Here is a 27129-nt window from a genome sequence, read left to right on the forward strand (position 1 = left end):
ATTTCAAAAATTTTATCCTTAATATTTCTTTCCTTAATTAATCTTAATTCTAAAAAATGTAATATTATTACCGATGAATTATACCTATACTATCAATTAATATTATCTAAATATTCAATTATTTCATTCATATCTATTATATATTCTTTTATATTATTTATTATATGAAATATACACGAAGATGCTGATATCTTAATTACTGATATAGAATTCTTTAATAATTTTAATAAATGTGGATAATATTTCATAAAATATTTTTCTATAAATTTATCTTTTAATATAAATGAATGATACGCTAATAATATACAAACCTCTTTTATAAGTGCCGATTTTATTGACTATAATAATCTTATAATAGTGTCCTATATAATTTCAAATGCCTATATTATATTTAAATTTTCATAATTCGAATATAATATATAATTTAATTTCTATATAGAATTAAACTATACACTTCATTTATTACTATTTAATTCCTAATTAAGTCTCTCATATTCTTTTTCTAATTCATCCTATGTTCCTATCTTCTATTCTTTTAATTCCTTTGGAAATGTAAATCATACTGGTATATCCATGTTAGTGTTTTAAAAAATATTATTAAATAATATCTATATTGCTGAAATTAAATCCAACACATACTCAATTCCATCGATATAAACATTATCTAATAATATTTTTTAAACTTACTCTTTATAATTACTTACTAATGTCTTGATCTATTCTTCTTCCATTATATAAAATAACTATTCATTTTTATTTATATGACCAATATTGATATTTTTATAATTTATTCCTTCACTTATTATATTATTAACTATATCAAATAATATCTTTATACTCTCATCAAATGTTAAATCTTCTCTATATTTCTCTTCTAATTCTTTCTATGCCTATTCTGCTCCTGCTCCTATAGCTTTAGCCTTATATCTTAATGATACTCCTGATGGATTTATAAAATATAACTATGATTCATTCTAATCATATGAACAACATAATATACTAACTCCATATGGTCTTGATATTTTACTATCTTTTTCCGTAAATGAAAACATTTTTCTAGCTAAATTCTATGATAAATTTTCTATTTCTATACATTTATTAAACTTTAATCAATGCTATATTCCCATCATTCTAGCCTGTTCTACTAATGAAAATCCATCTGTAACTATTCCAGATAATCCTGCTCCTATATGCTCATCTATTAAACATATATTCTAATAACTACTAGATACTAATAAATTAGATATATTCTTTTTCTCTGCTATTATAATACATCCATCCTTATACTATATTCCTATACATATTGATCCTAATTTTGTTGCTTCTATTGCATACTCTACCTAATATATTCTTCCTTCAGGTGAAAATGTATTTACACCTCTGTCATATTCTGATGCATCCTAATACATATTTGTGTTAAAATAATAATAAAAATATTTATTTTTCTGTATAAAAATAATTATTCTACTCTTTCTATTTTATATCCAATAAACTATTAGTCTTATTTATTCTTGGTCTAAAATAATTTTTATCTCTTCTAAATGTTATATTTAATTTTTTTAAAAATTTATTCATTGCATCTTTAATATTCTATGGTTCATAACTATAACATTCTTCTCCCGGTATACCATCATATATTATCATCTTATCTGCTAAATATGTTGCCATTAAAAAATCATGCTCTACAATAAAACATGTTTTTTTCTTATTTAATATAAATCTTCTAATGACTTTTGATACAATTGTTCTCTATTCTATATCTAAATATGCTGATGGTTCATCTATTAAATATATATCTTTATTCTAACCTAAACATAATGTTATCATTACTCTCTATAATTCACCTCCTGATAATTCTTCTAAATTTTTATTAAATAATCCAGTTATTTCTAACTAATCAATAACTTCTTTTTGAAAAAAATTATCATATAATGATGATTTTATCCTATTCTATAAATAATTTCTTACTTCTCCCTTTTCTTCTATATAAATTGACTATTTTTTATAACTAATACTAAAATTATTTTCTCAAATTCCATCTATTTCTATATATTTTTTATCTATATTATTAGCTAATACTTTAATAAGTGTACTTTTTCCTGTTCCATTTTCTCCCATAAGTACTATTATTTCAGAAGTTGAAAATTTTCCATTTTTTATATTTAAAATAAAATTGTCAAATTTTATTTTCATATTAGGATATTTTATTATTTCATTATGTTTTTTATTAATAAAATTATCTTGAGTAATATCTTTATATGTTATTTTATTATCTCTAAATTTAATATTATCTCCTGGTATATATCCATCTAAATAAATATTTATACCCTACTTTATAGTATAAGGCTATGTAACACACCCATATACACTAGGTTCACCATATAATATACATATCTAATCACTTAAATAATCTAAAATAGATAAATCATGTTCTATACATATAAAATACTTATTTGGATACTTCTAACATATATCTTTAATTAATTTAGATGCTACTAATCTCTATTTAACATCTAAATAAGAAGATAATTCATCGAACATAAAAACATTTGCATTCTATAATAATACTAATGCTATAAGTACACGCTATAATTCTCCACCTGAAAGTATATCAACATATTTATTAAGTAAATTATTAATATTTAATTGATTTATAATAAAATTAGTATATTCTTTGTCTTTATTTTTATTTAAAATTATTTCAGAAATTAATTTTTTATCTTTTAAATTTTTAAATTTTTTTAAGAATATTTCTATATATTGTGGTTTAATAGAAACTGTAAACTATTTTTCTAATATTTTAGAGAAATAAGAGTGTAATTCTGTACCTTGAAAATATTTTAAAATATTATCTCATTCTATATTATTATTTCCTAAATTAGGTTTAAGAGTAGAAGATAAAATTTTCATAATAGAAGTTTTACCTATACCATTTCTTCCTATAAGACCAAGAATTTGTCCAGGTTTAGGAGTTGGAATTTTATATAAATGAAAATTATTATGACCATAAGAATGTATTAATTGTTTCTATATAGGACTAGGAATATTCACTATTTTTATTGCTTTAAATGGGCATTTTTTAATACATAATCTGCAACCTATACAATTATTATTAATTTTTGCAATTTTTTGTATTGTAATAGCAGAAACTGGACATATTTTTTTACATTCAAGATTACATTTAGTTGGTTTACATTTATCTGGAAGAATAACTGCCAATCTTTCTTTTTTCATTAATATATAATTTTATATTAAATTTATGATTTTATAAAAAATAATTAATTAATATTATTGTTTAACTAATTGATACATTTATTACCTAATTCTAAAGAAATTTTTTTATTTTGAATATTTGAGAAAAAATCATATCTAGCACAGAGAGCTATTTTAGCAGCTAATTGACGAATTAATTTACCTTTTTTATTATTATCTGAAATTTTAGTTATTCAATGTGAATTATATAAAATACCATATTTTGGAGTATTTGTATTATTTTTTAAGGATTTAAAAAGAGCAGCTTCAGCACCTAATAATTGTATAGTAGAAGAAGGTTTTTTACTTATAATATCTAAACCGCCTATATGAGTTAATAATTTAGCTGTTAACATTTCACCTAATAATAAGGAAAGATTAGGAGTAATTATATTAATTTTATTTTTTATATAAATTTCTATATTATTTTTATGATATATCATTAATAGTATCTAATTAGCTAATGACAATATAGGTTCAATATCTTTATTAGAATATGAACACCCAAAGGAAGAAGCTGAAGAATTAATAAGTTTATTATAAGTATTTTCATTAATATTTAAATCTTTATTAGTAAATTTATTAATATTATTAATATTTCCGTCAATTTTTAAAATAATATTTAAAGAAATTTCATAATCTGTAACAATTTGGAATAATTCTGGAAAATATCAGGAATATCATTCTTTTAATCTATTAATATATGTATTAATATCTACTATAGTATCATTATATAGTTTCATATTTTTATATATTAATATTTCGGTAGAAGAATCATTATTATATTTTATAGTATTTTTTGCTATTATATGACTAATACAAAGAATTTTATCATAATTCTAATTCTAGATAAAAATATTTGATTTTATTATTTTAGTAGAAGAAAATGATTTTAACAATTGTAAATTATATAATTTTGATAAAATTTTATTTGTTGTTAATAAAATTAAATTTTTATTTTTTAAGAAATTTTCAATTAATTGTTTATGTTTTACGGAATTTTCAATATTTTGTAATGAATCTATGGCATCTTTATGATCATCAAATAATATTTCAATATATAAATGATAAGTGTGATTATTATAGATTGAAACAGAATTTATTGTTTCTATTATTATAAATGAATTATTTTCTTTTTCTATTTTATTCATTTTTTAATATATATTTTTTTCTTTTTAATTAATTTTATTTGGGTTAAAAGTATATAAATAATAAATTATGGATGCATTAATAAATAATATGAGAGATAATTAGATTAATATTGAAGATATTTATATATAGATTAATAAATTAAATGATGAAGAAAAATATAAAATAATAAAATTTATAATAAATAATAATAATGAAAAATATTTAGAATTTATAATAAATTTAATGGAAAGAATAAAGAAAATTAATATGGAAATAATAATCGAAATATTTAGAGAAGGATTAGTGAATAAATTATTAATAAAAAATATAAGTACGATATATAAGATAGTAATAGAGATAATATCATATAAGAAGTATAAGAGATTAAATGAGATAATTATTTATATATGAGAATATATTTATGATATAAGAGATAATATTGAGGATTTTTTATATTATAGTGTAATATTAATTAATAATGAAAACATTGGAGAATATATTAGTATATTATAGAATTATTATGGTAAAAATAAGGAAATTATTTTTTATTTAAATAATATAATATTAGGAATATAGAGAAATAGAAATATGATAATATAGTTTTTTTAGTATATTAAAATAATATAGATCGATGTATTTATATTATAGATATTAATGGAATTTATTAATTATTCATTTAGTTTATATAAAGAGGAAATTTATATATGTATTAGAGATATAATATAGAGAGAGGAAATTTTATAGGAAAATAATTTTTATAAAATATTATATGAATTAATAGAATTATATATAAATAAGGATATAGTATATTGTAAAACATGTGAAAGTTTAGTTTTATTAAGTTTTTATTTTTTAGATATGAAATAGATAGAAATAGGAAAAAATATTTTATTAAATATATATGAAAAAATAGAATATTCAAGAATTTATATTAAAGAGGGAATATAGAATAGATTAGTATATAATATGGGAAATATTTTTATATTATAGGAATATTTAAAAATTATCATTTATATAAAATAGTATGAAAATATAATATTTTTTATGGAAAAAATATTTTTTAAAATTTATAAAAAAATAAATATGGAGAAATTAATAATAGTAGAAAATGAAGAATTTTTTATAGAATTTATAAATATAATATTTAATAAGGGAAAATGTATATAGAAAATAATAAATTTTTTAATAATAAATAGAAAATTAATAAGTAAAAGAGTGAATAAAGTATTAAGTTATATAGTAAACAATATGTATAGTTATAATAATATTTATATATTTGAATTAAAAATTTTAATAGGGTATAAAATAGGGCATAAAATTTTAAATAAATATATAGAAGAAAATGATGAAAATATTATATTATATATATATTATTATATGAAAGAAATAAAGGATGAATTAATAGAAATAATAAAATTAAAATTAATAAAAAATTCTATAATATATAATAAGATAGTGCAAATATTATATATTAATTTAATAAAAAGAAAAGATTGAATAGAATTATATTATATAATAATGAAAGATTAGGGAGAAGAATTACATTATTTTAGTTATTTATTTTATGATAAAACTATTAAATTTTATAACTTTATAATAGTTTTTATAATAGAGAATGATTTTTTTAATAAGGAAAAAAATATAGAAATATTTAAACATATAATAAAAACAATAAATTTATATATAGAATAGGGATATATTAATAAATGTAAAGAATTATTAGATAATATATTAAGATTATATTAGTTAAAAATGAAAGAAATTATTTTATTAGAAGAAAGTAAAATAAAAGATATATATAAGATACATGGTTAGATATTTAATATAATAAAGAAATTAGATGATGGAAAAATTATAATAGAAGAATTATCTTTATTAATATGATTATTAGATAAAAAATCTAAGCATAGTATAATAGCAATGAATATAATTAATTTATCAAAAAATAAAATAATAAAAACAATAAATATAGAAAAAATAATAGAAAATAATATAATAAAATAGTATGTATTATTATTAGAAGAAAAGGAATAGAAAAAATTAATATTAGAATTAATAAAAAATAGATAGTGCGAAGAATTAATAAATATTTTATTAGAAAAGATAGAAAAAAAATAAATATAAATAAAATAAAGAAAATAATAAATAATATTAAAATAATAAAAAAATTTAAAAAAGAAAATGAATATATAAAAATAATAGAAAAAATTATTAAAAAAATTATTAAAAAATTAAATATAATATTATAGATTTTATTAATAAATATAATAGAAAATAATATTTTAATAATTATAAGAAATATATTAAATAATATTTTATATATTATAAAAAATAGTATATATATTGAAGATGATATATAGGAAGAATTATATGAAGTATTTAATGGTAAAATATTATAGGGAATATTTAAATATTTATCATTTATATAGGAGTATGGAAATAATAATAAAGAATATATTATAAAAAATATAAAGAAAAATAAAAAGATAATACCAAATATATTTTATATGATAGATAAATTCAATTTTTTATTAATTAATTATTATAAGGAGAGAAATAAAGAAAATATTAATTGTAATAATTATTTAACAAGAGATTTTAAATTATTAAATAATTAATTTTTTTAATTCGGAATAATATAAAACTAATTAACTACATAAAAATTATGGTTAAAAAATATAATAAGAAAAATTCTATAAAATGTTAGGAATGAATAGAAAAATTAAGTAAAACTGGAATAAATATAAATGAAAGAATTATTTTGCAAGAAAAAATAAAGAAATATATAACTATATAGAAAGATAATAATTTAACAAAAAAATAGACAAAAGAAATAACAGATTTAGAATAGAAATATAATAGTATAATTGAAAAATTTGAAGCAGATAATTTTATAGATGATTTAGATATTTTTGAAGAAAAATTAAATAAAATATAGGATAAAAATAAAGAAATAAATAAAGAATTATATACTCAAGAAAATTTAATATAGAATACAGCAATTAATATGGAATAGAATATAACAAGAATTGGAAAAACTACAGATAATGTAGAAGATATTAAACAAATAGATAATAAATGTATACTTGATTCAATAATATTATTTCTATTTATCATTATTATCTTTAAGATATTATTTTAATATAATATAACTTTATTTTATTTAAATTTTGAATTCTTATGTAATTATATTAGATTAAAACAATATCTTAAAGATAATAATAGTTAATAAATAAAAATTATAATTATGTATCTATTTCTATTAATAATGGAATATAATAATAAAAATTTATATTCATATTTTCTATATATAAACATATACAATCTTTACTTATTATTATCTATAATATTTTTGATTTTAATAATTTTAATAAAGAGAAAGTTAAATATAAATAAGATGTATAAAACTATATACTTGTCTAACTTTTTATTATAATTTTTCTATTTAAAATATCTTTATCTAATATATTAATAATTGAATTAAAATGAAAATTATTATCAATATAATCATATAAAATAAACTATAAATTATTAGAATTTTTTATAATTTTTATTATATTAAAGAATTTTAATTTATCTAATTTTTTATATATAGAATAATAATCCAATATAATTAATTCATGAATCTAATTATCATTTATTTTAAAATTAGAAATAGAATTTATACTCTAAATAGAAATATTAAATTTTTTTATTATTTCATTATTATAAATTAATTTAAAGGATAAATAAGTAGTATTAATATTTATTATAATTTCATTAAAAATATTAATAAAAAGTAATTTATCATAAAGATCATGTAAATTTATATTAAAAAGAATATCTTCATATACAATATAATTATCAAAAAAAGAGCTTTCTATTATTATTTTTAATAATGCATTATTACCAGGTTGTTTAATGATATTAAAAATAAATTTATCTTTATCTATCTTTATATCAGATAATATATTAACTGTCTAACAAATATTTATTATTTTTTTAAATAACCTTAACTTATTTATATTTTTTATAGATATCATTTATATGATAAAAATAAAAAATAAAAATTCCCAATAGTGTTATAACTAGTAATACTCCTAATACTATTAATAAGTAGTGCCATCATGATCATCCATCTAGGGTATGGTTATTTATTAGATCTATTATTTTATCAATTTCACTTTTTATCTCATTTAATTTCGTAATAAAAGGCTACATCTATGGTTTTTTATACTGAGTATTATCATTATCATTTATAACGTTCGTTCTTATTACATTCAATTCTTCAATTTTTTCAGATGTACTCTATATTTTTTGTTTTATTTTTCCTTTAAATTCGGAATATTTTTCACCAAGACTATCAATTTTTTTTATTTCCTCAGCAATTTCTTTAAATTCCTTATTAAATTTTCCAAATCAAGACTTCGCAGTATCATTATTATTGTCGAAATCTGCATTAACTCCAATAAATTCTTTTTCTTTTATAATATCAAACTTAACCTCATTAGAGGTATTATTCGTCATAATAAAACCATCCTTAGCTTTTAATAACTCTTCAAATATAGTTTTCAAAGTATTATTCTTTGAGTTTATATCATTCTTTATTTTTTCTAGCTTTTCTCTATCAGTATCTTCTTCTGTACAGTATATATTGAATATAATATTTATTATGAATAATAATAATACTTGTTTTGATATATTTTTTCTAAACATTTTTCTTTATATTTTTTGTGTATATTCGGTATAATAACAAAATATCAATATAATCATTATGATGATTACGGTATATTTTTATGTATATTTTTATTTTATTAAAATGAGTTAATAAAATAATAAAATAATATTAGTATTAGTATTTTTTATAATATTTTATTATTATTATTATTTTATAATATTTTTATAATATTTTTTATAATATAATAATATTATAAAAGTATTTTTATGTGTTGTATTATATTAATTATAAAAATTATTAATTAAAAATATATAAAATTTTTAATCTTATTTACTTAATATATAATATATTAATAAAATAATTGTCGTTAATAAGACTATTATAGCAATTATTATTAATATTTTTGTTAATAATGAAAATCTTTTTTTTAAGTTTTTCTAATAAGTTATTCAATTCATTTTCTATTTTATTTATTAAATTTAAATATATTTTACTTTTATAATATAATTTTTTTCAGTTATTACTATAATTAATATATTTTTTCTTTTTTGTAAATTCTGATAATTTATCTATTATTTCAATTTGTTTTATTGTATTATTTAATCCTTTTATTTTATTTATGAAGTTTTTAATTAATAATTTAGTTTTAAAATCATTTATATATTTTTCATTATTAAAATATTTATTTAATTCATTTCTTATTTCATTATTTTTTATTTCTTTAAATTTAAGCTATTATATTATCATTTAATAGTTTTATTTTCTTTTATTATTATAAAATATATTAATAAATATACTAAGTATAAACAATATATAAATTATTTTTTTAATAAATAAATTTTATTTTATTTTATAAAAATTAATTATTTTTAAAATTATTTCTTTTTATATATAAATATATTATTAGAATAATTATTATTAATAATAAAACTATTGTTATTACTATACCTGTTTTGTTCAAATTGAAAGTTTATTTAATTTATTTATATCTATTCCTAATTCTTTTAATCATTCATTAAGAATATCTTCTATATTTTTTAATAAACTAAAAAATTCGTTTATTTTTTTCTTCATAATCTACTTTAGTTTTAACTTTTAATAATTGTTTATTTTTTTTCTTCATATTTATTAATTAATTCTAATAATAAATCTTTTTAAATTTTAATATATCTCTTTTGAATTAATATTAATTAAATTGTAAATATTTTGAATTCTTTATGTAATTTATATCCCATTTTAGTAAAATTAAAATATTCATTTATTTTATTAATTATCTTTATTTCATTATCTTCAATTGTTAATGGTATTTTTTTATCTATTTAATATTTTTAATATTGATAATATTTTGTAATTTTAATAGAATCTATTGTTTTTTATATCCCCTTTCTTTTCATCATCACATAATATATTAATAAATATAATCTGCATTATAAATAAAAATATTATTTATTTTTATGTATTAAAATTTAAATATTTATTTTTTTTTTAGTTTTATTTTTAATATTTTTATTAAATAAAAAAATATACTAAGTATTTTAATATAAAAATTATTTTTTTTAAATAAATTTTATTTTATTTTATAAAAATTATTATTTTAAAATTATTTCTTTTTATATATAAATATATTATTAGAATAATTATTATTAATAATAAAACTATTGTTATTACTATACCTGTTTTTGTTCAAATTGAAAGTTTATTTAATTTATTTATATCTATTCCTAATTCTTTTAATCATTCATTAAGAATATCTTCTATATTTTTTAATAAACTAAAAAATTCGTTTATTTTTTCTTCATAATCTACTTTAGTTTTAACTTTTAATAATTCGTTTATTTTTTCTTCATATTTATTAATTAATTCTAATAATAAATCTTTTTTAAATTTTAATATATCTCTTTTTGAATTAATATTAATTAAATTGTAAATATTTTTGAATTCTTTATGTAATTTATATCCTATTTTAGTAAAATTAAAATATTCATTTATTTTATTAATTATCTTTATTTCATTATCTTCAATTGTTAATGGTATTTTCTTTATCTATTTAATATTTTTTAATATTGATAATATTTGTAATTTAATAGAATCTATTGTTTTTTTTATATCCCCTTTCTTTTCATCATCACATAATATATTAATAAATATAATCTGCATTATAAATACAAATATTATTTTTTTCATAAATAAATATTTATTTTTATGTATTAAAATTTAAATATTTATTTTTATTTTTCGAATTTTTAATATTTTTATTAAATAAAAATATACGGAATTATTTTATTATAAATTTTTTTCTTTCTTTAAATTAAATATTATTAATAAAAATTATAAATACTATTTTTTATTTTTTTTTCTATATATATAAAATATTATTATAATAACTATTATTAAAAATAAAATTATAAATATTTCTATACCTCTTCTTATTCAAAATGAAAATTTATTATCTTTATCAATAATACTTTTTGCTCCTAATTCTTTTAATAAATTATTTATACTATATCTTATTCTACTTAATAAAACAAAATATTTTTTTATTTCTCTTTCATAATCCTTCTTTTTAGTAATATTTGTTAATTCATTTGTTTTATTTTCTAATTCGATCTTTTCAGTATTTAATATTTTACTTTTTATTTCTATATTATTTTTCTTTTTTTTATTTTTTATCCAATTTAATTTAATTTCTATTTTTTCAATAATATTGTTTATTAATTTAATTATTTGATATGCCGGTTTTTGCTATATAAAATATTTAGATATTTCACTTTTAATCTCATTTTCATTAATTATTAATTTTATTTTTTCTATATGTTTAATCTATTCTTCTAAATTAAATCTAATAGGTGAAATTAAATTAATTATATCCTAAATATTTTCTTCATCTGTTTTATCAAGAGAAAATATATTAATATATATAATCTATAATATATATACTCTTATTATTCTTTTCATAATTATTTTTTAATTTTATGTTAATATAAAAAATATATATAAATTTTAAAAAAATATAAAATTAATTAAATTTTTTATAATTTCTTTCTCTTCTATATTAATATAAACTAAATTATTAATAATAAATATAAGTATAATTATAAATCCTATATTTTATTTTTAATGTTATAATAAAAATATTTAATTAATAATATATCCATCTTAATTTTCTATTATCGGTATATTTTTATTATTTTAAAAAAATATTTTAAAAATAACAACTGATTTTTATTAATATCATTTTTATTATTTTATTAATATATATATATAAACTATACATTATTTTATATCTTTTTAATAAAATAATATTTTTATCATTTAAGTTTATGAAAAAAGAAAAAAAGAATAAGTTTTTAGATTTATCTTAGTTAAAATCTGATCTCATAAAAAAATATAATATAAAAGAAAAATTACCCCCTTCTGCTCCAAATCCTGATAATTTACATAAAGAAAAAGAAAAATCTAAAAAATCTGATGTAAAAACAATAAATTTTAATTTCAAAAGAAAATCATCCATACAAATACAACAAAAAGATACTCAAAATACTCAAAATGAAAAACAAATTAATTTAATAAAAAGAAAATCTTCAATCCAATTAAAACAACAATATTTAAATAAAATAACTTCCAATGATACTATTATCAATAATAACTTAAATTTAAATAAATATCAAAGAAAAATCAACTGTTACTCTTCAAAAAAATTTAAATCAAAAAAATATTATAGAAAATACTGAAAAATTAACAAAATTATTAAATCTATTACAATTAAATAATAATTTATTAATAGAAAAATCAAATCTAATTTTAATAAATAATTCTCTTGATCTTTCCTTATATAAAAATAAATTATTTAAAAAAAATTAAAAAATTGTTAAAAAATGAAAATAATCTTAATTATATTCTAATCTTATTAGATGATACTTATGATAATCCCATAGCATTAACCCTAATTTTAGAATTATTCCAATATATAATAGATTCTTCAAATATCCTACATTTAATAAATTTATTAGAAAAATTAAATATAAATATTTTAAATTTAAATTGTATAAAAAAATATAAAAAATCCTTTTAATAACTTTAAAGAATTAAATTATTTCTTTTATATTAATGAATTAGATAATTACTCATCTAATATATTTTATGATAATCATAATATTTTAAAATTAAATATTATTTTAGATAAAATTTTTGAAAAATATTTTTTAAAATTTAAAAAAATTAAAAATTTATCCCATTATTTTAATTTTATATTAAAAAATAAATCAAATATTAATTATTTCTTAAAAAATTTATGTATAAATTATAATATTAATGAATCATATACTGTAATTTTAGATTTGTTAAATCAAAATATTATTTCTCATGATTTTATCTTAAAATTTTTTAATTGAAATAATTTCGATAATAATACTAAAAAAGAATTAAGAATTTTATATTTTTCTAAAATTACAGAAAATAATAAAATAAAAAAAGATTTTTCTTTAAATAATAAAATTTCAGATGAAAGTTTGTCTTCTGACGATAATATAGATAATATAGAAGATATTTTTCAAATTATTAATTAATTATTTTTTACTAACACAAAATATATATAAACTAAACTAAACTTTATAAAATATGGTTACTAAAAAAGAATTAAAACAATAGTTAAAAAATAAAACAATGAAAAAAATATTTATTTTATACTCAATTATTACTATATTATGATTTATTACTTTGTCAACTAATATGTTAATAAAATCTACTTCAGATTTATCTATTCCTTTATATAAATTTTGAAGAAATAAAAAATTTGATCCAATTTTATTTATTTTATTTTTATTAATTTTGTTATCAATATTTCCCATTTTACAAGGCACTATATTGTCATGATATGATTATAAATGTTATTATCAACATATACCAAGAAAATAGAAAAAAATTATAATGTTTAAAAGATTTTGTTCTCCTATTTTTATTCTAATATTATTTTCTGTTTTTCTCTCTATTTATCTACCATTATATGCATATAAATACACTATGGCTGGTCATTTTGGTGGTTTATTTTATTCTTCTATAATGATTTTAATAATTTCTATTGTTATTTTATTATTATAGATATATAATGGTGTTCATAGAAAAAAATTTAAAAAATATTTAAATGACATCATATATGAAGAAGAAACTTCTGATTATGTCTGATTAAAAAAAGATAAAGATTTAAATGAAATGCCTATGGAATATGAAATAAATAAAGATAATTCAGATGAAGATATCGTAATTAATTAAATTTTAAGTTAAAAATAATTTATATCCCTTATTATTGATATTATTAAGAAAGTAAATATCATGGTTCTAGATGAAATCAAAAAAAATGTAAAAAAAGAATTTTAGAAAAATCCTTCAAATTATTATCCAGTAAATTTATTAATGAAATTAGAATATATTAGAAAGTAGTGCCCTTCTTGTAATGCCTTTTACTGAACTAAACAATAGAATAGAAATATCTGTGGAGATTCTAATTGTACGCAAAAATATAATTTTATCAAAAAAATTAGAAGAAAAATAAACATTCAAGAATGTTTTAAATTATTCTTAACTCATTTTTAGAATAATATAGACATAAAACATAATTATCTTGATAGATATCCTGTTATAGCTAAAAGATGAAGAGAAGATGCAGATTTTGTTGCTGCCGGAATTTATTGTTTTTAGCCTTATATAGTAAATGGAGAAGTAGAACCTCCTTGTAATCCTATAATAATGCTTCAACCTTGTATAAGATTTAATGATTTAGATAATATAGGATTTACTGGTAGACATTATTCTTCTTTTTATATGTTAGGAATTCAAGTATTTAATTGTAAATCTAAAAATAAATTTGTTTATTTTAAAGAAAAATGTTTATTATACAATTATACTTTTTTAACTGAAGCTTTAAAAATAAATTCTTATGATATAATATTTATTGAAGATGTTTGAGCAGGTGGCGGAAATTTAGGTCCATCTTTAGAATATTTTATTGATGGTTTAGAATTGGGAAATATGGTTTTTATGTAGTATTATATTTTGGATAATGATGATGAAAATATTTTAAATAAATTAAAATTATTAGATACTCAAACTATAGATGTTGGTATAGGTTTAGAAAGAATTTCATGATTATTAAATGGTGATACAACTTCTTATTATAGTGTATTTAAAAATCCATTAAATTATTTAATTAAAATATTAAATATTATATCTATAGAAGAATTTGATGAAAAATATTTTAAATTTATAGCGCCTTATACTTCTATTTTTAATACTGATGAAAATAATATAAATAGAGAAGAATTTTTAATTTAGAAAATAAATGAATATAACTTACCAAAAGATACTTTATATTATATTTATTTATTTAAAGATTTAATTACTATTTGTGATACTATAAAAACTTTAATTTGATTATTTAGTGACGGAACTTTACCCAGTAATAATGGACCTTCTTATAATATAAGATTTATTTTAAGAAAATTTTTTTATATTTTAGAAAATAATAATTGAGAACAAATTATTAATATAGAAATTTTAACTGAAATAATTCATAAAGATATAAAAAATTTATATTTTGATAAAAAAAGTTTAAAAATTTCTATTGCTATGTTTGATATTATTCAAGAAGAATTAAAATTATATAAAAATAATAAAATTCAAAGTAAAAAATATATAGAAAAATATAAAAAACAAAATAAAATATTATCTGAAAATGAATGAATAAAAGCTATTACTACTTATGGTATATCTTGTACAGAATTAGAAAAAGAATTAAATTAGAAAAGTCCTTATAATATAAATAAATTAATAGCGGAAATGTATTTAACTTATAAAAAAGAAGAAGAAATAAAAAATAATATTTTTTTAGAAAATTTAGAAAATATAAAAGAAACAGAAATTTTATATTATGAAAATTCTTATATTTATGAATTTGAAGCTACTATTATTTATACAAATAATAATTTTATTATTTTAGATAAAACTCATTTTTATCCTACAAGTGGAGGATAGATGTTTGATACAGGTTATATTTATTTTAATAATAATAAAATTAAAGTTATTGAATGTTTAAAATATAAAAATTATATTTTACATAAATTAGAAAAAAATATTTCGGAAATTAATATAAAAATTTATTGTAAAATAGATAAAGAAAGAAGACAACAATTAAGATATAATCATTCAAGTACACATATTGTATTTGCTGCATTATATGAAATATTAGGTAATCATATTTGACAATCTACTGTTAAGAAAACACCAGAAGAAGCTTATTTAGGATTTACTCATTATAAAAATTTAACTAAGGATATTTTAGAAAAAATAGAAGAAAGATGTAATCAAATAATTTCTGAAGATTTAGATGTCGATATTTCTTTTTTACCTAAAGCTGAAGCTGAAAATTTATATGGATTTGAATTATATCAAGGTGGTGTAGGAGCATTAATAACTAGTAAAAAAATAAGAATTGTAAAAATAGGTAATATAAATGTAGTAGCTTGTTGTGGTACTCATGTTAAAAAAACAAGTGAAATAAAAATGATAAGAATTAATAAATTTATTAAAACTTCTGATAATGTTTATAGAATATTTTATTGTTCTGGTAATATAGCTATCAAAAAATGTTTAGAGGATAAAAAAATATTAGAAAATATTTCAGAAAAATATAATATTTCTAATGATAAAATTGAATCTACAATAGAAAGATTTGTTGAAGGATATAAAAAATATTTTAATCAAATTATAAAAGATATAGAAATTTATTTTCAATTATTTGAATATTTTTTTAAATATCAAAAAAATTCTAAAATTTGTTTAAATATAAAAATTAATTTATTTTCTAATACTTAGAGAATAATAGAGGATGAAAGTTTATTATGTTAGAAATATATAATTATTTTTTAGAAACAATTTAAAAATAAAATTAAAGAAAATAATATAAATTTTATTATAACAAGTTCAAAATATTTTATTTATTTTTTAATAAAAGAAGAAGAATTATTTTATATAAAGAATTTAATAAAAGAAATAATTAATGAAAGTAAATATATTGAAAAAAAAGAAAAAAATTGATATGAAATAATTATTAGATATAAAAGTAATAAAGAATTTATAAAGTTTCATAATAATTTTATTAAAAATATTAATTATATTATTTTTTAAAGAGATTTAATTTTTAGTGTTTTATTTACAAATCAAAATGAGAGAGGCATTAACTACTACATCTCAAGATACAAATGAAGATAAAATTATGTTAAACTTTTTATTTAATAATGAAGAAACAAAAAAGAATATAAAATATAGAGGGTATATAATATATTATTATTAAGTTTTTTATAATAAATTTTATATTTATTAGTTTTGGAATATGAACATTTATATTTATAATTCCTATAGTATTATTTTTTTTATTTTTAGAATTAGAAATTGTAAAATATAAAAATATTTGGTTAAGTTTTCAAGATAAATTTTTTGATAAAAAAATTTAGACAATATTATATGCAACATTATGTGTATATAGTTTTTTATTTACATCTTTATGTTTTATAGGAAAAATTATTATTTCTACATTTTATGGTTTAAATATATTTTTTATAACTACAAAAAATTATTCTAATTTAGTTTAAGTTATTGTGTTTTAATTAAATAAAATGAAATTTTTATTATATTTTGAAAATGAAATTAAAAACAAAGAATATAATTTTGAAGAAATTATATCATTAATTAAAGAAATTAATTTAGATATTATTTTTATTATACATCCTGAAAAAATTAAAAATAAAGACTGAATAATTTATCTTTATATTTAGATATTAGAAAGAATAGAAAATTTTATTTTATATAACAAAATAAATTATTTTATTAATTATATTTATTTATTAATTATTTTTTATGAAAATTCAAAAATAAAAATTCCTATTAAATTTTCTTTAATAAGTCCTATAACAGATATTATAATTAATATTAAAAATAAAGAATTTATTAGTATATTCAAATATTTAATAGATAATTGTATTTATTTTACTTCTAATTATTCGGATCATTTTTATACTGATTATATAATTGAGATAAAAATAAATTAGTATACCGTAAAATCAAAAAAATTATTAAAATTAAATGAAGAATTTATAAAAAAAATTAATAATGAAAAAGAAAATTATAATGAAATTAAAAGTTTATTGTTTGAAGTTAAAAAGAATTATATTTATTACACAAAATTATTATAAATGTTTATTTTTATTTTTTTTATTTTTCATTTAAATTGTATAATAACAGGAAAAAAATTTATAAAAAAAACATATAGTACATTAATAAATATTTCATATTGTCCTTTTTATTTTAATAATGACAATGTTTATGGATGTATAGAAACAAATAAGAAAATATATGGTACTTTGCGTTATTTAGAAGATATATCTTAGATTAATAAATTTATAAATATTAAAGAAGATTTTGCTTTATTAATAGATTATATTAATTTCAATAAAGAAAATATTTTTTTATTTGAAAAATTATTTGGAAATAAAAATGTTATAATTATATTTTTTAAAAGAGATATTTACGAAAATAATAATATTTAGCCTATGACATTTTTAAATGGAAATACAGATTTTTTAAATAGTTTATATGGGTCTAAAAAAATATTTAAAATACATATAAATTAGGATAATTTATTTGAAAGATAGTACACTTTTTCATTTATTTTTATTAATGAAAAAGAAAATATTAATATAATTAATTAGGGAAAATATAATGAAAAATTATTAAAAAATCTAAACATAAACCAATTCATTTTATTTTTTTAAAATTAGAGAATGAATATATGTATAATAATAATTCTAATTTGACAATAGAAAATATTATGCGTAATTAGAATAAAATAGGAAAATTTATAGGAGGAATTTCTATATGAGGAGTTGTAACAACTAAAATAGAAGAAAAAAATATTCAAATTTTAGATCAAAAAAAAGAATCAAAAATGATTAAATTAATAAATGTAGTAGATTCAAATAAGAAAATAATAATAATATATTCTAAATTAAATACTAAGTCATTAATAATACCATATTAGAGTCAAAGTATAAGTACTATAGTACCGTAGTTAACAATATCTTTATATTTATTTAAAACAATATAGAAATTAAAAAAAATAAAATCATTAGATAAGTATGAAATATTATTTTTTTATAGTAGTGCGGATGATTATTCATTTATGGGATTAGCAAATTTTATAAAAAGTTTAAAATTAGAAAAGGAAAAAAATTGTATGCAAGCTATTTATTATGATAAAAGAAAATTTTGTTTAAAGGATGATTATTATTATGAAGATATGTCATATGAAAATATAAATATAGAAAATATAGAATATTTTTTAGATTTATCGTAGATTATAGGAAATGAAGAAAATAAATTATATTTAAATACAGAATATGATTTTAATAATATAATTAAAAATATTAATATAGAAGGATTAGATTTTATTATTTAGGAAAATGAAATATCTACTGCATATTATTTTATAAAATATTTTATACCAGAATTAAAGGGAGGATTTTTTAGTTCTTATAAGGATACTATAAGTAATAAATATTATGGTTCAATATTTGACAATAATAAGCATGTTAAATTAGATTATAAGTATATAGAAAATGTTTATAAATTTTTAAGTAATTTTTTATATAAGATGATAGGAGGAGAAGGAAATATAGATAATTATTTATATAATATAGAGGAATTATTAATATGTTTTACATATGATAAAAATTGTAAAATTTCTAGAGAATTAGATGTATCACCTACGCATAATTTATCTGCAAAATGATTTACTAAGAGATATGATGAATAGAAAATAAGAAATGAGAAGAAAAAAGAAGGATGAGAAAATATTTTAAACAATAATTTATATAAAGAAGATTTTATTTTTATATTTAATTTTATAGCAAGTTTTAATAAGTTACCTTAGGGAGAATATTGTAAAACTAATGATGACTGTGAAGGATCATGAAATAAGTGTATAAATAAAGAATGTGTAAGAGGATATGTTCATTATCATATTTCGCATACACCTATGTATAATTATAGTAGAAAATAGACAAGATATAGAATTTTTAAAAATCTTAATTATACATGAATGATATTTGATTTGGAACCAAACCCTATAGGAATATGTTATATGATAGAGGATAGAAATATTATAATTATCAATTTTATAATTAGTATTTTATATGTTATTTTTATAAATTATATTATTAATCCGATATTAAAAAAATATATTTTTAATTAATTAATTTTTATTATATGTATTGGGATATTAAAATTATATTTATCATTTAAACTTAAACATATATTTATGACAAAAGAAAAAAAGAGAAAAATTGTAGCATTTTTTGCACATAAAGGAGGGGTATCTAAAACAACGAATGTATTACATTTAAGTTGAATGTTAGTATTAAAATATAATCTTAATATAGTTATGATAGATGCAGATCCATAGTGTAATTTAACATAGGCAACAATACCGGAAGCAAGAAAGAATTTAAATTTTAACAATGATAAAAAGAATGGAAATATATATAATTGTTTATAGAATATATTTTTAGGAAATAAAGATACTAAAATAATGGTAGAATGTATAAAAGTTAATGAAGAATATTTTAAAAACAAAGGATCAACAGGTAATTTATATTTATTACCTGGAAATATAAAATTAGCAAGTTTAGAATCTGAAATTTCATTATCGCATCATTTATGTACATCTGAAAATTTTCCTATATTTGAAAATTTACCTGGAGCAACAAGGGGATTATTTAAAGAAGCTGGGGTTAAGTATAATGCAGATATTGTTATAGTAGATATGGGACCAAGTATAGGAGAAATGAACAAAAATATATTTCTTAATTCGGATTATTTTATTATACCAACAGCAGCAGATGCATATTGTAAGTCTACTATTAATACAATGGAAAGATTATTACCATTATGGGCAGAATAGCATAAAGTTATAAGTCATTTTACATAGAAGCATGTATATCCATTTAATAAAGAATTACCTAAATTTTTAGGTATAATTATAAGTATGTTTAATATAGTAGGGAAGGAAAGAAAGCCAACAAAGCATTAGGGAATGTGAATGGAGTTAATAAAGAGTACAGTATGTAATAGTTTTGTTTAGACATTAGATAAAATTGATATGATGAATAACATATGTTTGAATAGTCATTGTTTAGCGGAAATTCCTAATTTTTTATCATTATTACCATTAGCATAGAGAGTATCATATCCTATATATGATATACCAATGGAGAGTATGGAAGTATATGATGAGAGAATAGATGATTTCAAGAAGATGAGCAATAGTGAAATAAGTAGTCATTAGGAGAGAGCGAAGGTATTTTTAGATATTTATAATGAGTTTTGTAAGAAATTATTATGTGTATTGGACATTAATTAATTTAATTTTATGATTTGGTTTTATTTATTTTTGAATATATTATTATAAAAATTACTTACGGAAAATAAAAATAAAGAATTATGGGATTTAAATCATTTATAAAAAATAAGATTGGAAATAAAACAAATACTAACAAAGGGAGATATGAAAATTTTAGTAAAAATTTATCTTCTATTGTGGAAGGAAAGGATAAATAGGAAGAAAATTCAAATATTAATGAATAGAAAATACAAAATGAATATGTAATTAAGCCAGGAGAATATAAAATAACAATACATTTAATAGAGACAAAAGATATGAAAATAAGAACAGGAGGGGGAGTAGGAACTATAGCGATAGTTGTTACTATAATGGGATAGAGTTAGAAGAGTAAAAATAAAAAAAGTGTAGTTAATGCGGTGTATGATGAATTTTTAAATTTTACATTTGATTATATTAGTATATAGGAATTTAAAAGATCAAATATATTAATTGAAGTATATGATAACAGTAAGTGATTTAAATAGAAATTAATTGGTGTATATGAATTAGATTTATAGTATATATATTCATTAGATAATCATATGATGAAAAATCAATGAATAGTAATATATGTACCTAATGTGAGTAATGATTTTGTTAAGGGATATTTAAAATTATCTGTAATGATTATAGGTCCGGAAGATGAAATTAATTTTTTAGACGATGAGGAAGTATTAGAATAGTGTGAAGAAAAAGATAATAATACTATATTAATACCGCCTATGTTTTAGATAAGTTATAAAACTATATAGATTGATATAATAAAATTAGAATAGTTACCGGTAGTATTACCATGTTATCTTAAAATAAAATTCAATGGAAGAAAAATAAAGACTAAATGTATAAAGGATAAGAATATAAATTATAATTAGAGTGTGAGTATGAAGATAAGATAGCCTATGTGTAATAAGAATATAAAAATATAGTTATGGATCAATTCATATTTAAAACATATTATGATAGCATCAGCAAATTTAACAATAGATTAGAATAGTAAGAATTATTTTTGAATATATTTTTATGGTCCGCCATTATATAAAAATTATTTGAATTCATATTATATTAAGAAATAGATAGATGGAATAGAAAAAGGAGAAACATATACGGGGAGATTATTATTAAGATATAGCATATTAGATGAGGATAAAATAGAAAATATATGTGATTTTAATGGTGAGATTGAGGAGCCGAAAAAGGAAATTTATAAAATAGAAATATTATTACATTAGATATTTGGAATAATAGGAAATTATGATAAGTATTGTATATAGGTTTATATTGGTAGAAATATATTAAAAAGTGATTTTATATCTATACATAATTTATCAAGATATGGTAAGTTAGTAAATAGTAGTGGATAGAGTAGTATTAAACTTAAATTATCATCTGATGATATAGATTTATTTATTTATTTATGTTGTAAGGATGGACCGGTAGGATATAAAAGAATTAAATTTAAAAATTTACTTGATTATGGATGGAACCATTTACCTATATATTATAAATTTAAAAAAATGTATTCATCTACGTTATCTAACAATATGATATGATTAGGGGGAGCATTAATAAATATTAGTATTTCAAAACATTTAAATACTGAAAGGAATGTTATAGTAAATGATCCTATATTATATGTTGATGATAGGGTTATATATAATACTAAAAATTTTAAAATATATATTAAATTATAGGGAAAATTTGATATAAAGAATATGTATATTATGTATAAAGGTAAAAAATATGAATTTGAATTATCTAAGGATGTTTTAGTTATAGATGGTAATTAGGATGAGAAAATTTTAAATGAATATACTATATGTATAAATGATTATAATATGTCGGAACCTTTAATACGTTTTTATAAAAATGGATTATGTGAAAAATTTGGATTTAAATATTAGATAATGCATAGAAAATATAAATTAAATATTGTATCGTTTGGATATAATCTTGATATAGATATAGTAAATGAAAATAATTGGGGTTAGATTAATTTTAATAAATAGATTAAACATAATAAGAAAAGAAATATGATATTTATTTTTAAAATGAAATTATATGGAGCTAGAAATTTAACTGTATATGATAAGGTTGATTGTTATATTTTAGTTAGATTTTATTAGTAGACAATAAGAAGCGATATAATATAGTAGTCATTATTTCCAGAATGAAATAGTATATATAGTATAGAATTAGAATTACCATTTATATTAGATTATAGTGGAATGATAGATGTTTTATTAATTGAAAATACTACTACATTATTATTAGGATATTGTTAGTTTGATCCTAATGATGTATATTATAATACTATTAATATTCAAAAAGTATTAGAATGATAGAAATTATTTGATATATCAGATAATAGTATAGTAGGAGAGTTATTAGTATAGTTTTTATTATTAGTTAAGGATTCGGATAATTAGATTGATTTAGAAGAAAAGAAAATAGAAATAGTACATAATAGAGTACATGTAGAGATATTAGCATTATCTGTTAAGAATTTAGTTAGTACTATGGGAGTAGTTAATCCATATATATAGTTTAAAATTTCAAATAATATTGATTTTTAGACAACACCTAAGAAATTACCGACACCAAATTCACCAAATTTTAATGAATATTTTAATATAGAAATAGATTATCCAGTAAATAATATATTTACACCAGTTATATAGTTAATAATATGGGATAATTTATATAAAGGATTATCACATAAAATATTAGGATATGCAAATATCAAATTAGATCATGTTTTATATAGATTATATAAATCTAAGAATAAAATGAGTTATATTAAATCAAATCCTTTAGTAACTAATACAGATGAATCTGATTCTACTACATTATCTCAAAGTTCTACGGAATATATTGGATCAAGTGATGAGGAGGAAAAAGAAGATTATATGAAAGATAGAGATACAGTTAAAAAATCATTAAATGATGTATTATATGAGTATGATAAGTGTATATATGTAGATTTTTATTTAAATACAGTTAAAAAAACAAAACATAGTAAAAACTATAGAACTACAGGAACATTTAAAGGATGTATAAATGTAACATCGGATTAGAATAATACATTGAAAAATTTATATGAATCTGAAGTAGAAAGTATTGTAGTTAGATTATATATTATTTCTATTAAATAGTTATAGATAAAAAATAAAGGAAAAAGAAATACATATGTTAGTCCATTTATATAGGTTTGTTTAAATGAAGAAATATAGAAGTCTGAAATATTACTTAAAGGAAGTAATTTACATTCAGATGAGATAAATGTATTTTAGTTATTTTAGTTTAAAACAAAGATACCTGGAACTACAGAATTAAATATTTCTATAAGAGATGGTGAAAAACTTAATTTTTTTATAGGAACAAATATAATATGTCAATGTATGATAGATATAGAATCTAGATATTTCAATAATATGTGGCAATCATTTACTAAAAAACCATTAGAATATAAAAAATTAAAACATATATCAGGAGGATCAAATTTAGGATATTTAAAAATGATATTAGAATTAATACCATGTACAGAAATAGATAAAATACCAATATATAAATCTATATCATTAAAAGAGCCTTTATTATTTGAATTAAGAGTTATTATATGAGGTATTACAAATGTAACAATAAGAAATTCTTTAACAGATTTAGGAGATTTTTGAGTAACAGGAACATTAATTTTAGGAAGTTATGAAACAGAGAATTATAAATAGTCTACAGATATACATAGAAGAGCATTGTATGGAGAAGGAAACTTTAATTGAAGATTTATATATAAAGATATAAAAATGCCCTATAAAAAATTTTATTCTAAAACAATGGAGCCTAGATTAAAATTATAGATATGAGATTAGTAGTTTATAAAACTATCAGATTGTATATGTGAAGTTGATATATCATTAAAAAAATTATTTTATAATTCATTTGATAATTAGAAATCAACATCTATTATAATAGAAGATAAAGATAAATTTACATTAACAGATTTAACACATCCTTATTATACAAATAATTCATCTAATATAGAATTAAGTATAGAATTATTACCAAATTCACAAGCTATTTCTAAACCAGCAGGTTCAGGAAGATCATCGCCTAATACTAATCCATTTTTAGAAGAACCAAAAGGTAGGATTAAATATACAGGAAATATAATGACATTTATAGCAAGTATACTTGGACCAAAAATTATAAAATATTTTTGAACATTTTTAACAATTATAATTTTTGCTACATTAGGAATTTATCTTTTACCAACAATTATAAATATTCTTTTTACAATGTTTTATTTTTCATTTAAAAAATAAATAATTATTTTTATAGATTAAATCATAACACTACATTTACTTAAATCAATATTCTGTTATCAATTGAAGTTAATATTTTGTTATAATCTAAACTATAAAAATAATTAAAATATTAATTGAATTATATCTTGATCTATTAATTTGTGTTCAAGTCCAACTTTCTAAGGATGATGTTTAACAGATTTTCCCCATACTAAAGCATATTTAAAAGTATTCTTTATAGTTCTATGTACTTTATCTGCTAAATTATATACATGATTTTGTAATTTAGATAATAAAATAGGTTCATCATCAATATTTTTATCTCCTTTTTTCTTAGTATATACTCTAATTATACCTAAATTATTTCAAACTCTATCTAATAACATATTTAAATTAGTAGAATGTTCTGCACTTATACATATAAATTCATTATTATCTTTATATTTTTCTATATACTTTATATCTTCAAATAATTTATCTATTTTATTTAATATATATAAACAAGGTACATATACTCTATTCTTACATAATGCATCTATTATTTCATCTATTGAAAATACTTTCTCTTTAATTTCTATACAACTATTATGTAATTTATATTCTCTTGCTATAGCTAAAATCTAATCTCTTAATTCTCTACTAATCATTCTATACTATGAAAGAATAGTAACATTAGACTATTTATCTATTTTTCTAATATTAATATTAGGTCTTTCCTTATTTAATCTTATACCAAATTCTTCTAATTCATAAGTTAATAATTCTATATCTTTTTTTATCTAATAATTAGAAGAATCTACTATTATTAATATAAGATCACATGTTTTAGCTATATTAATAATCTATTTTCCTCTACCTCTATTATCTCTTGCTCCCTCTATTATTCCTGGTAAATCTAATAACTAAATCTTACAATTATTATAATTAATTATTCCAGGAATACATGTTAATGTAGTAAAAGCATAACTAGCTGTTTCAGATTTATTATTTGTTAATTTATTAAATAATGTAGATTTTCCTGCACAAGGAAATCCTATTAATCCAATTCTTAAATTTCCTGATTTTGGTACTTCAAATGTATTTTTTGATCCTCCTCCTTTCTTACTTCCACTACATTGTTCTAACTATTCTTTTTTTAATTTAGCTAATTTAGCCTTTAATAATCCTAAATGTCCCTCTGTTGCTTTATTTTTCTATGTTTTTTTTATTTCTTCTTCTATTTCTTTTATTCCCATATAATAAAAAATAAATACACAAAAATTAACTTATTTAAAATTAATATAATAATATTGATTTTCTAC

At 17.1% G+C, this 27129-nt stretch overlaps 1 pseudogene; it reads right to left on the reverse strand.

Annotated features, from left to right (window-relative positions):
* Positions 1–1455: 1455 nt before the first annotated feature.
* Positions 1456–27045, reverse strand: LOC125290520 (annotated as a pseudogene).
* Positions 27046–27129: the final 84 nt, after the last annotated feature.

This window comes from Alosa alosa, unplaced genomic scaffold, assembly GCF_017589495.1.
Source record: "Alosa alosa isolate M-15738 ecotype Scorff River unplaced genomic scaffold, AALO_Geno_1.1 AALO_1.0_unplaced_6, whole genome shotgun sequence".
In the NCBI taxonomy this organism is placed as follows: Eukaryota; Metazoa; Chordata; class Actinopteri; order Clupeiformes; family Clupeidae; genus Alosa; species Alosa alosa.